The sequence below is a fragment of the Vulpes vulpes genome, chromosome 15, assembly GCF_048418805.1.
Source record: "Vulpes vulpes isolate BD-2025 chromosome 15, VulVul3, whole genome shotgun sequence".
NCBI classification, from domain to species: domain Eukaryota; kingdom Metazoa; phylum Chordata; class Mammalia; order Carnivora; family Canidae; genus Vulpes; species Vulpes vulpes.
In genome coordinates, this window is record NC_132794.1 from 22,591,018 (window position 1) to 22,601,472 (window position 10,455).

The 10,455-nt window shown below is 38.0% G+C and overlaps 1 pseudogene; it reads left to right on the forward strand.

The window, feature by feature from the left end:
- Positions 1 to 267: 267 nt before the first annotated feature.
- LOC112917721 (eukaryotic translation initiation factor 4B pseudogene) lies at positions 268 to 10,193 on the forward strand (annotated as a pseudogene).
- Positions 10,194 to 10,455: the final 262 nt, after the last annotated feature.

Sequence of the window (10,455 nt, forward strand, 5' to 3'; positions counted from 1 at the left end):
TTTGGCTACTTGGGGTCTTTTGTGGGTCCATACAAATTTTTGTATTATTTTTTCTAGTTCTGTGAAAAATGCTGTTAGTGTTTTGATAGGAGTTACATTGAATCTGTCTATTACTTTGGGTACTGTGGATATTTTAACAAAGGTATTCATATTCATCACTTTTATTCAACATAGTACTGGAAGTCTGAGCCACAATCATAGGACAAATAAAAGAAATGAGTCATCCATATTGATAAAAACATTAAACTGTCACTATCTGCAGATAACATGATACGAAACATAGAAGAGGTAAATGAATTCAGAAAAATTGCAGGATACAAAATTAATGCATAGAAATTGGTAGCATATCTATACACTATAATGAAGGAACAGAAAGAGAAATTAGTAATTCCATTTACAACTGCACCAAAAAGAATAAAATACCTAGGGATAAACTTAACCAAGAAGGTGAAAGTCCTGTAATCTGAAAATTATAAAACACTGATGGAAGCAACTGAAGATGATACAAACAAATGGAAAGATATTCCATGTTTATGGATTGGAAGAATTAATACTGTTAAAATGTCCTTGTACTTTTAAGGACAGGAAAACCTGTTGTAATATTTGGCCTAAAAATTACCTAATATGTAAATAGACATTTGCTTCATTATCTCCTCTGGTGCATCAAAGTTAGCATACTTCATGTAGACCATTAAGTACATCCTTTGGCAACATTTATGCTAGTGTTCCACCAACATGTGGTTAGAATATTGATAGTTAGAAATACTTGATATAATCATTCTCTTTCACATGCCATATTAGCTAGTAGACTCAATTCCTTTTACTATGTCAAACATTAAGGCTTAAGATGTTGTTGGATCAAGACACCATCAGCTTCTTAAAAAGATCTTCACAGTATTTCCAGACAGGGCATTGTCAAAGGGCATGCTTGCCATCGTCATCTATTTCAAAATGTTAAGGATATACTTTTAAATGTATTGTTTTATCTACTTTTTTCCTTCTTCCACTTATATTATACCCACCCTACCTTATCTAATCACAAATAGTGTCCCTTTTACAAGTACACTTTCTTTAATCTGGTTGGCAGCAATATTTCAGAAATTTTCAAACTTACCACTAAAGCCTAATGTGGTCATAGAGAAAAAACATCATGTAATCATTTGTTTTCTCAGTCCAGGTGCATAGGGATTTTTTGGAGATACAGTTTTGATTTAGATTATATAGACATCTGAGCACAGTCAATAACCAGGTTTTTGAGGGGAGACAAGTTTTCACAATCCACACAGCAACTTTTCTTTCTGAAAGAGTAGAGAGCATCTCTACCTTTAATTCATTTAAACAGGGCTTTTCAACCTCTGTGCTGAATAATCATGGGAAGGCTGTTCTGTGCACTGTGGGACGTTGATTAGCATCTCTGGCTGTTACCTACTAAATGGCAGTAACACCTTCCCAGTTGTGAAAACCAAAAATATTTGTAGACGTGGCAAAATGTCCCCTGGAGGGAAAAATCACCCCTGGTGGAGAACCACAGCTTTAAAACAAATCTAAAACAAATATATCAGATTTTCAGGCTGAATTTCCCTTTATTCTTCCCAAAGGAGCTCAGTGAATTTTCATGCAATAATCCGTAAAGCTACCCTGAGAAAGCATATTAGACAAATGAAATAGAGATTCTATTTTATTGATATAATAACAAATCTTTCCAATCTGATGAATGTGTTGATTTTTTAATATTAAATTGAAAAAAAATTACTTTTAAAATGGTGTGGCCTGGAATAGTGCCTCGGCATGTTAAGCTTGCATATTACTTCCACTGTCATTGTACTAATATCACAAATTGTACTAAGGTCAAAATGTGCCCTTCTTAGATGCCAAAACAGGGAAAGAAAGGCAGCATTGTCTTCGGAGCTGAACATTTGTTCACTTCTCACACATATTCATATAATCATGTCATCTCAGGCTGTCTCTGCTTAACAATACAACCATTTGAACAAAGAAGAAAATCAAACAGCTGCATAAAAGATGAACCCATAGCTGTTTTCACTGATTGTTTTTTACTCTCTCCTTGCACAGATTCCCTGGATCTCTTATGTTTATGATTGTCTTTACCTTCAAAAGGTGAAGCAATCACACTGTTGTACTTGAAGAGTAGATAAAGGATGAATTAACGGGTCGTTTGGATGGATTCAATTCAACTGGCTGACCTAGAGAATGTGCTTAGATATATTTTAGTGAAGAATGAGTTACATACATCTACACAGTTATGTTCCCTATTTTTAAAAAAAATCTCCTTATAATTAGCCTTTACTTAACATCTCCTGATTCTCTGTCATTCAAGATAAATTCACCTGGAAACAGAATTCCAGAAAACTCAAAACCAAATATATTCACCCTGGAAAATGAGAGCTAGAGCACGACAGACAATAAGGGATTTAGTGCTATTTCTACACATTTTCCATGAATGGAAATTAAGAAGATGATTAAGAAAGAATAGTTACTTCAACCACAAACTAGTAAGCTTAAATTATTAAACTAGTAAAACTATATTACAGAAAAGTTCAAGTTTATTTTAAATATCTTCCTACTTTTATTTTTACATGCTGATTGCTTTATTGTTTTTCCCCTTAAAGATGACAAATAATACACGCTTAAACTATCAATGAAAAAATTATTTCTCTAGCTTTACTTTATTTCATGATTATTTATTGGCATTATACTGTGATTAAAATTTAAGGGAAGGTAACAATGGTTTACTAAGCATGATTAATAATTTACTAAGTCCAAGCTTTGCTTTAAATTATATTTATATTCCAGAAAGTTTTCTTGAGTGAAATTTAGTAAAAGCATTGTTTTCTTCTGTTTTTCTGTATTGGTAACAGAAGACCATGAAACTCTGTTGAAAGGAGACTCCCTTAATGTCTTACATTCATATAGCATCTAGAAATGCCTCTACTTTGTAATCCAAAATGAGAAAGGATAAGAGCATGCAAATATGAAAATTTCTAGCATATAGATTTCTGAGTCACTCTTGATATTATAGTCCTACCACTTAAAAGTGAATTATTTTGGAAAAATATTACAATCAAGACATAAAATATAATAGACAATCAATATGCAGGATGCCAGCAAAACATCATATAAACTATGCATTTTTCCTTGTTAAAGTCTTATGTGAGCCATGAATTATGCAAAACAACCAAGAGATCCTATTAAAAAGGCGATACATCTTCGGGATCCTAAGACATGAAGACCATTTGAGCTTTCCTCTCAAGGTTATTACAGAGTTATCAGAAATCCTCAGAGTCTGAAAGTTTTAAATGGAAGTAAGAATATATTGCAAATTATATGCTGGTAGAAGAGAAACATCACAGAAAAAAAATTATTTTTGATGAAGTAATAAAAATCATTTATTAGGTAGGCCACTGATTTGCTCAAGAGCACAATTTATAAGGCAATAGCCTGATGGCTGCAGTGATGTCATTGGTTAGAGCATGTGCTTTGAAGAAGTTTCCATTAATATGCACAACATACCACCCAATGAGAATTTATACTTACTTATCTGGCTAAATTCAGTATATTTTTGATGCCTCTTTTAATACTTTAAAGAATGATTGCCAAACATTTGGAATTATTAGTAATAACACTGCCACACAAGTGGCAGTGGAGACACTGATTAATTCTGAGAAATCACAGAAGAGTGGATTCAGATGATCTATTAGGAACAAGGTTATGGATTTAACATGTAAATGTTTGTAAGCCACCCAATTTCCTGGACCAGATGTAGCAAAGCTAGGTTGTCAGTGGTGTGTGTGTGTGTGTGTGTGTGTGTGTGTGTGTGTAATCCTCACCAGTTTATTAGTTTTTCCCTTAATGAATTATTTCGGCAAAACTAAGGCTGATGAATTTCAGTCAGATGTGTCTACAAAGCAAAAAAGTAGATATTTGGTTAGCCAATGAAAGGAATGACAAAATGTCTTTCAGTACAATTTAAACAACACAATTTTTACCCCCAGGAAATGTCTAATTTCAATGATCTTGTGTACTATTGTTCAGCAACCTCACCCTGCCCCCGCATGCACACACAGAGTTTCAATTTAAATAAATGCAAACTACTTCCAAAAAAAAAAGGGGGATTAGAAGGAAACGAAGCATAACATTAAATGTGGTACTACTATCTCAAACACTTTGAAACACTCAGCTTAATTGAGTCAGTTTGGGTTTATATCACATACACAGAGAGAATCTGGATGTTCTCTCTGTGTTACCACTAGTGTTGTGCAAGTACCACATTCCTTGTCCTGGCCCAGTTCTCACTGAAAATGGTGAAAGGGGTAGCAAAGGAAGGTTGCTATCTCATAAACCTTCAGAAATGTTAGAGTTTATTAACCAAGAGTCAGCAGAGTGACTGGCTTAAAGCAGGGGCTTTGGAACCCTAAGGAGCTGTGATTTCAGGTGAGTAGCTTGATGTATCCGAGACTTTTAAGAGGTGTCTTCTCTTTAGCATGGGATAAAAAGATCGTCTAATACTTAAGGTTGCCACAATGCATGCTGTCCTGAGCTTTCAGTTGTTCTGCTTTATACCACAAGGGGGGACTCCTGCAGGCCAGACATTTCATTCCCCAGCAATATTTGCCCATGGGAGAAAGAGAGAAGGGATCTTCCAGCTGTAGGAAAGAAGCCAGAGTATATCCCGAGCCACTCTATATTAGTTTGCTACGGCTGCCGTAACAGAATACCACAGACTGGGCAGCGTGAACAAAAGATTTTTCTCACAGTTCTGGAAGTTAGAAGTCTAGGATCACAGTGTCAGCAGGTTTATTTTCTCTGAGGCCCTTCTCTTGGTTGGTAGAGGCCGCCTTCTCACAGTGTCTCCTATGAACTCTCCTCCACATGTATGCACTCCTGGTGCATCTCTTTTGTGTGTGCAAATCTTGTCTTCTTAGAAGGACAGCAGATAGATGGATTAGGGTTCGCCTGTGTAATATAATTTATCTAATTCCTTCTTAAAAGGCCCTATCTCCAAATATAGTCATATTCTGAGGCACTGAGGTAAGACTTCAATGTAAGAACTTGGGGAGGGGAGAGATGGGGACATAATGGAGCCCACAACACTCTCTCTGCTTCTGTAGCTTCTCTAAGAACCACTGTGTATCCTCCTTGGGTTCATCTCCCACTGGACATGTCTGCAACTCTCTAGGGATAATACTCAAGCTACCACTGGAGAGATCTCTGTTTTTCCAGCTTCTCTTGGTGACTTGGGCCTGGGGCCCTGCCTATCCCTGCTCCTGTCATTTTTCCTCCCACTTGAGAACTAATACAGAATTCTGTTGTTGTTAATTGGGATATCCCAACTTTCCCTGTTTGGGTGCTCAGCTCATGATCAATGGGTTAAACTTCCTTTCTTTCAAATACAGTGGAACCTCCTTTGCTATAAAAGAAGTAAATAGATACAGATAAGGAGTAAATGAATAAAAGTTCACAAAATCAGGAGAACATAGCACCATGCATGTGTTTCAATAAATGAACAATATTTCTTTATTCAATGTGAATGAACTCTGAACAACTTTCTTCAAAGTTACTCTACTCAAGCTCTTTGTTATTACTTATGTCTTTTGATAAATTTTTTGTTCCTGAAAGCCAACGATTTGGAGTAAAATCTGGAAATTTTTGTTTTAGTTTTCAAAATGAAAAAAAAAGGAATAGAACAGATTTTTTGGGGGGCCAATATAGTCTTTGTTCTGTTACTTCTAAAAAGTGGGTTTTTTCCTCTTTTATAGTGATGAATGAGTTAACATGTGGGAGTTTTCACAGATTTTTAAATTCTGTGTTTTCATCCTGCTTCTGCTCTTTTACAACCTGCTTATCACCACTTTCTCATCTGCAATTCAGAAAGAGCCATATCCACCTGAAATTTCATGTAAAGATTAAATGTGAGTTGCTCTTTCAATCTCACTCCTTTCTTGTCTTTTTTTCATCATCATATTAATATAACTTGATTAAATTTTGCCCCCTCCTTGGAGAGATCTCATTATGCCAAGCTTTTAAAATGTGAATAAAATCTTACCCCAGAAGACGTAAAATTTGGCAAAAAAAAAAAGAATTATACCACAAAGAGGCATTTTATTAATATATCCTTTTGATATTTTACTTCATAATTTCTACTATGTTATCTGGCTGCTGGCTTCTCCTTGCAAAAAAAAAAATTCTCAAAATTGAGCAACTTATTCTCTCTCTCTTCCCTTTTCCTTGATCCTTCTAGTGATTTTACTGTCTTGTTCTATCCGTTTTCCAGTGAAAATCAACTCTTTAGATTCTCCTCCTCCTTCCATGTTTTTTTCCTCCAACCTAAGATCATCCCAATATGAATCCAGAAACAAAGCAGCATCAACCCAGCAAAACACACTATGACAAATAGACTTTACCATTTTTGTTCTTATAGTGTAATTATGTAAGCATACTCATTACCTCTTAGCATAACAAATAAGTAAATCAACAAACAAGCAAAGAAGACACACACACACACACACACACACACACACACACACACAGCTCTTATACTTTTGCTTCTATGATCATGGATTTTAACCAGACATCACCAAATATCTCTGTTGCTTTATTGCCAAACTTTTTGGGAAAGTGATTTATTCTCATTATTCCTTCTCCCTTATCAATTATTCCACCCTCAACAACTTGAATTCCACTCTCTTCCTTTGTCATTTTATTCTAAATACTTACCAAGATTTCCAATGATTTAGGGATTATCCCCATATATATTATGTCAATATGACCTTTTACCCCTCTATAACCTTTAGCATTTTCAGCCACTGAATTAGGGCTTTTTCTTATATTTTCTGCCAAAGCTTAAGTCATACCTTCTTATTTTTGAAGGCTCCTTTTCACTGGACAGAAAAACTGTTTTTTCTCAAGTTTGTATTGAGTATTTTTCTGCCTCTACACAACTTGATATGTCAGACCTTATTTACATTATCTAAAAAAAGGCTACAACCATGGCATTTTATTACCTATGTATAAAGACTCACAAAATACTTATGTCTTAAGCAGATCTTTCCCTCAGGTACCACTTGTTGTCCATATAATTTGCTATATGTGAAATATCTCCTAGGGGAAGACCTTCAGGCAAGTCAATTAAATATGTAGATTTGAACTCATCATTTCTCCCAAACCTGTCCCTATAGCTATGAATAGTTCTACAATCCAATTTTTTAAAATCTAAATTAATTCCAATGCTTTAAGTATTTTTAGACATATAATTATGGTCCCTAAATACATACTGTCTTCTTTCCATTAACATTGCCATAAAATTTCCTCATATTCTCATCATTTTTATTCAGTGATCTGCAAAGACTCATCTCATCTCCCTGCTCATTGTCTTATCTGCCTCCTGCCTGGAATACCCATTCCTATCCAAACCATGTTTCATATAGTTGTGCACTATCCTTCCATAAATGCAAATATAATTAGTTGCTCTGTACCTAAAATAATTCCAGTAACTCCCTAATGACACAGGATGAAATTCATGTTCTTACTATGGCTATAAGACTCACCATGCCTTGATTTCTTTACAGAATTTCAAGTTAGTTCATCATTCCATGTTTCAAATTCTGCTCTCTAGCTATACAAACAGAAGTAGCTTCTAGAAAACAGGAGGAGCTTGGAAATAAATAAATATGCCATAAGATCTCCATTCAGCAATTTAACTACAGTTTGCCTCTTTGTCTGGGATCGCCTAACATTTTTTTTTTTTTGCTACTAACTCCAGTTAGTATTTTTGTTTTTCTGTTCACATACTTTAAAAAATCAGTTTGTATTCATCCACTGTTAGGAGGCCTCTTTATACAGATTACCCAATCTGTATAAATTTTTGAAATTAAAAGAAGATAGAAGGGGGTCGTCTGCTAGTAGATTTGTATACTGTATAGTGATAACCTACGTTTTACTTTCTGTGTTATGGAGTCTGGAAAGCTAAATTTCTTTCCGCAGACCACCTTGTGACTGGGGTTATCGATATATTGAGGTTCTATCAATCAGATGCAGTCTCAAAAAAAAAAATCTAAATTTAGAGAAGATTTGTGAAAAGATAGATTGCCACCACTTTGTACTCCATGAGCCATCCATTTGCAATTAATGATCTAACAGAGAGGGTGTGGTACTAGAATGAAATATGGAAGCAGTGGGTCTCTGATCCATGGGCAGAAGTGGTAATGGCGTATTTCTGGAGACAACAGCTGTATTGATGCTTTTTCATCCCCCAACTTCCTGATTGTGGCACAGATGGATCCATTCTCAAAATTTTTCTGGAGTCTTAACCAGACCTTAGAATACTCTGCTTTACCCTCTCCCAACATGGCAGCCTCAGCAAAAAAAGAAGAATAAGAAGGGGAAAACTATCTCCCTAATAGACTTTCCGGCTGAGGATGGAGGGACTGGGGGAGGAAGCACCTATGTCCCCAAACCAGTCAGCTGGGCTGATGAAACAGACGATCTGGAAGATGTTTCAACCACTTGGCACAGTAATGACAACAACATGTATAGGGCACCTCCAGCTGACTGTTCCATCCTGCCCACTGCTCCACGGGCTGCTTGGGAACCCAATATCGACCGGAGCCATCTTCCAAAATCGCCATCCTATACTGCTTTTCTAGGCAACCTGCCCTATGGTGTCATAGAAGATTCCATTTAGGAATTCTTTAGAGGATTAAATATCAGTGCAGTGCGTTTACCACATGAACCCAGCAATCCAGAGAGGTTGAAAGGTTTTGGTTAGGCTGAGTTTGAAGACCCAGATTCTTTGCTCAGTGCCCTGAGCCTCAAGGAAGAGTCTCTAGGTAACAGGAGAATTCGAGTGGATGTTGCTGATCAAGCACAGGATAAAGACAGGGATGATCGTTCTTTTGGCTGAGATAGAAATCAGGATTCTGACAAAACATACAGACTGGAGGGCGCATCCTGCCACAGACAGCTTGGATGACTACCGGCCTAGGAGAGGTGATGAGAGCTTCGGAGACAAGTATGGAGACCTTTATGATTCAGACTGATAACGGGATGGGTATCAGGATGGGTATCAGGATGGTCCACGCCAGGTTATGGACCAATCGTTATGATGACCCAGGCAGCAGAGACTATGACAGAGGCTACGGTTCCAGGATAGACAGTGACAGAAGAGCATTTGGTAGTGGGTACGTAGGGATGGATGATGACTACAGAGGAGGCGGGGACCGCTATGAAGATAGATATGACAGACCAGACGACCGGGCATGGAGCTCCAGTGATGATTACTCTCGGGATGACTATAGGTGTGATGATAGAGGTCCCCCTCCCAAAAAAGACCCAGACTGAATCTGAAGCCTTGGAGTACTCCAAAGGAAGATGGTTCCTCCGCTATCACCTCCCAATCCAGTTGAGAGGCCTCTGTCTTTGGAGGGGCAAAGCCTGTTGACACAGCTGCTAGAGAGCAAGAAGTAGAAGAGCGGCTGCAGAAGGAGCAGGAGAAGCTGCAGCGCCAGCTGGATGAGCCAAAACTAGAGCGATGGCCTCGAGAGAGACACCCAAGCTGGAGAAAGTGAAGAGACTCAGGGACGGGAATGGTCCAGGACACGAGGTGAGTCACCACAGACTGGGACCTCGGCCACATCTGGCAGAAATGCATGAAGGAGAGAGAGTGAGAAGTGTCTAGAAAATGCAACACCCAATAAGGAGGAAGACTGTCACTCTCCGACTTCTAAGCCACCCAAATCTGAACAGCCTCTGAAGGTAATGCCAGCCCCTCCACCAAAGGAGAATGCTTGGGTGAAGCGAAGTTCTAACCCTCCTGCTCCATCTCAGAGCTCAGACACAGAGCAGCAGTCCCCTACAAGTGGTGGGGGGAAGCAGTCCCGGCCTAATCACAGGAGGAAGGACCAGCAAGGAGAGCAGAGGAAAACAAAGTAGATGGGGTGAGTGTCCCAAAAGGCCCCAGTGGGAACTCCAGCCGTGGTCCAGGAGATGGAGGGAACAAAGACCACTGGAAGGAGCCAGATTGGAAAGACGATAAAAAGGATCAAGACTCCCGATCTACACCTAATTAAAGAAACCTGAAGAAAATCCAGCTTCCAAGTTCAGTTCTGCAAGCAAGTATAGCTGCTCTCTCCACTGATGGTGAAGATGAGAACGAGGGAGAAGATTACACCGAATAGGCCTCTGCATCCTGTGCTTTCTTTCTCCTAGTCTCTCCACCCTGGAACATTCAAGAGCAAATCAAACCTCTATCCAGACAAGACAATGTAACTCACCATCTCCTGGAGACCTTTCTTAACTTTTTTTAAAACAAAAAACAGTGAAATGAAATTCTTTTGCATGCTGCTGCAGCCTTTACAGTATTGAACTAACGGGAGAATCGCCAATGTAGCCAGAGAGAGAGACGTACAGCTTTTAACAGAAAAGTTGTGCATTTTTACA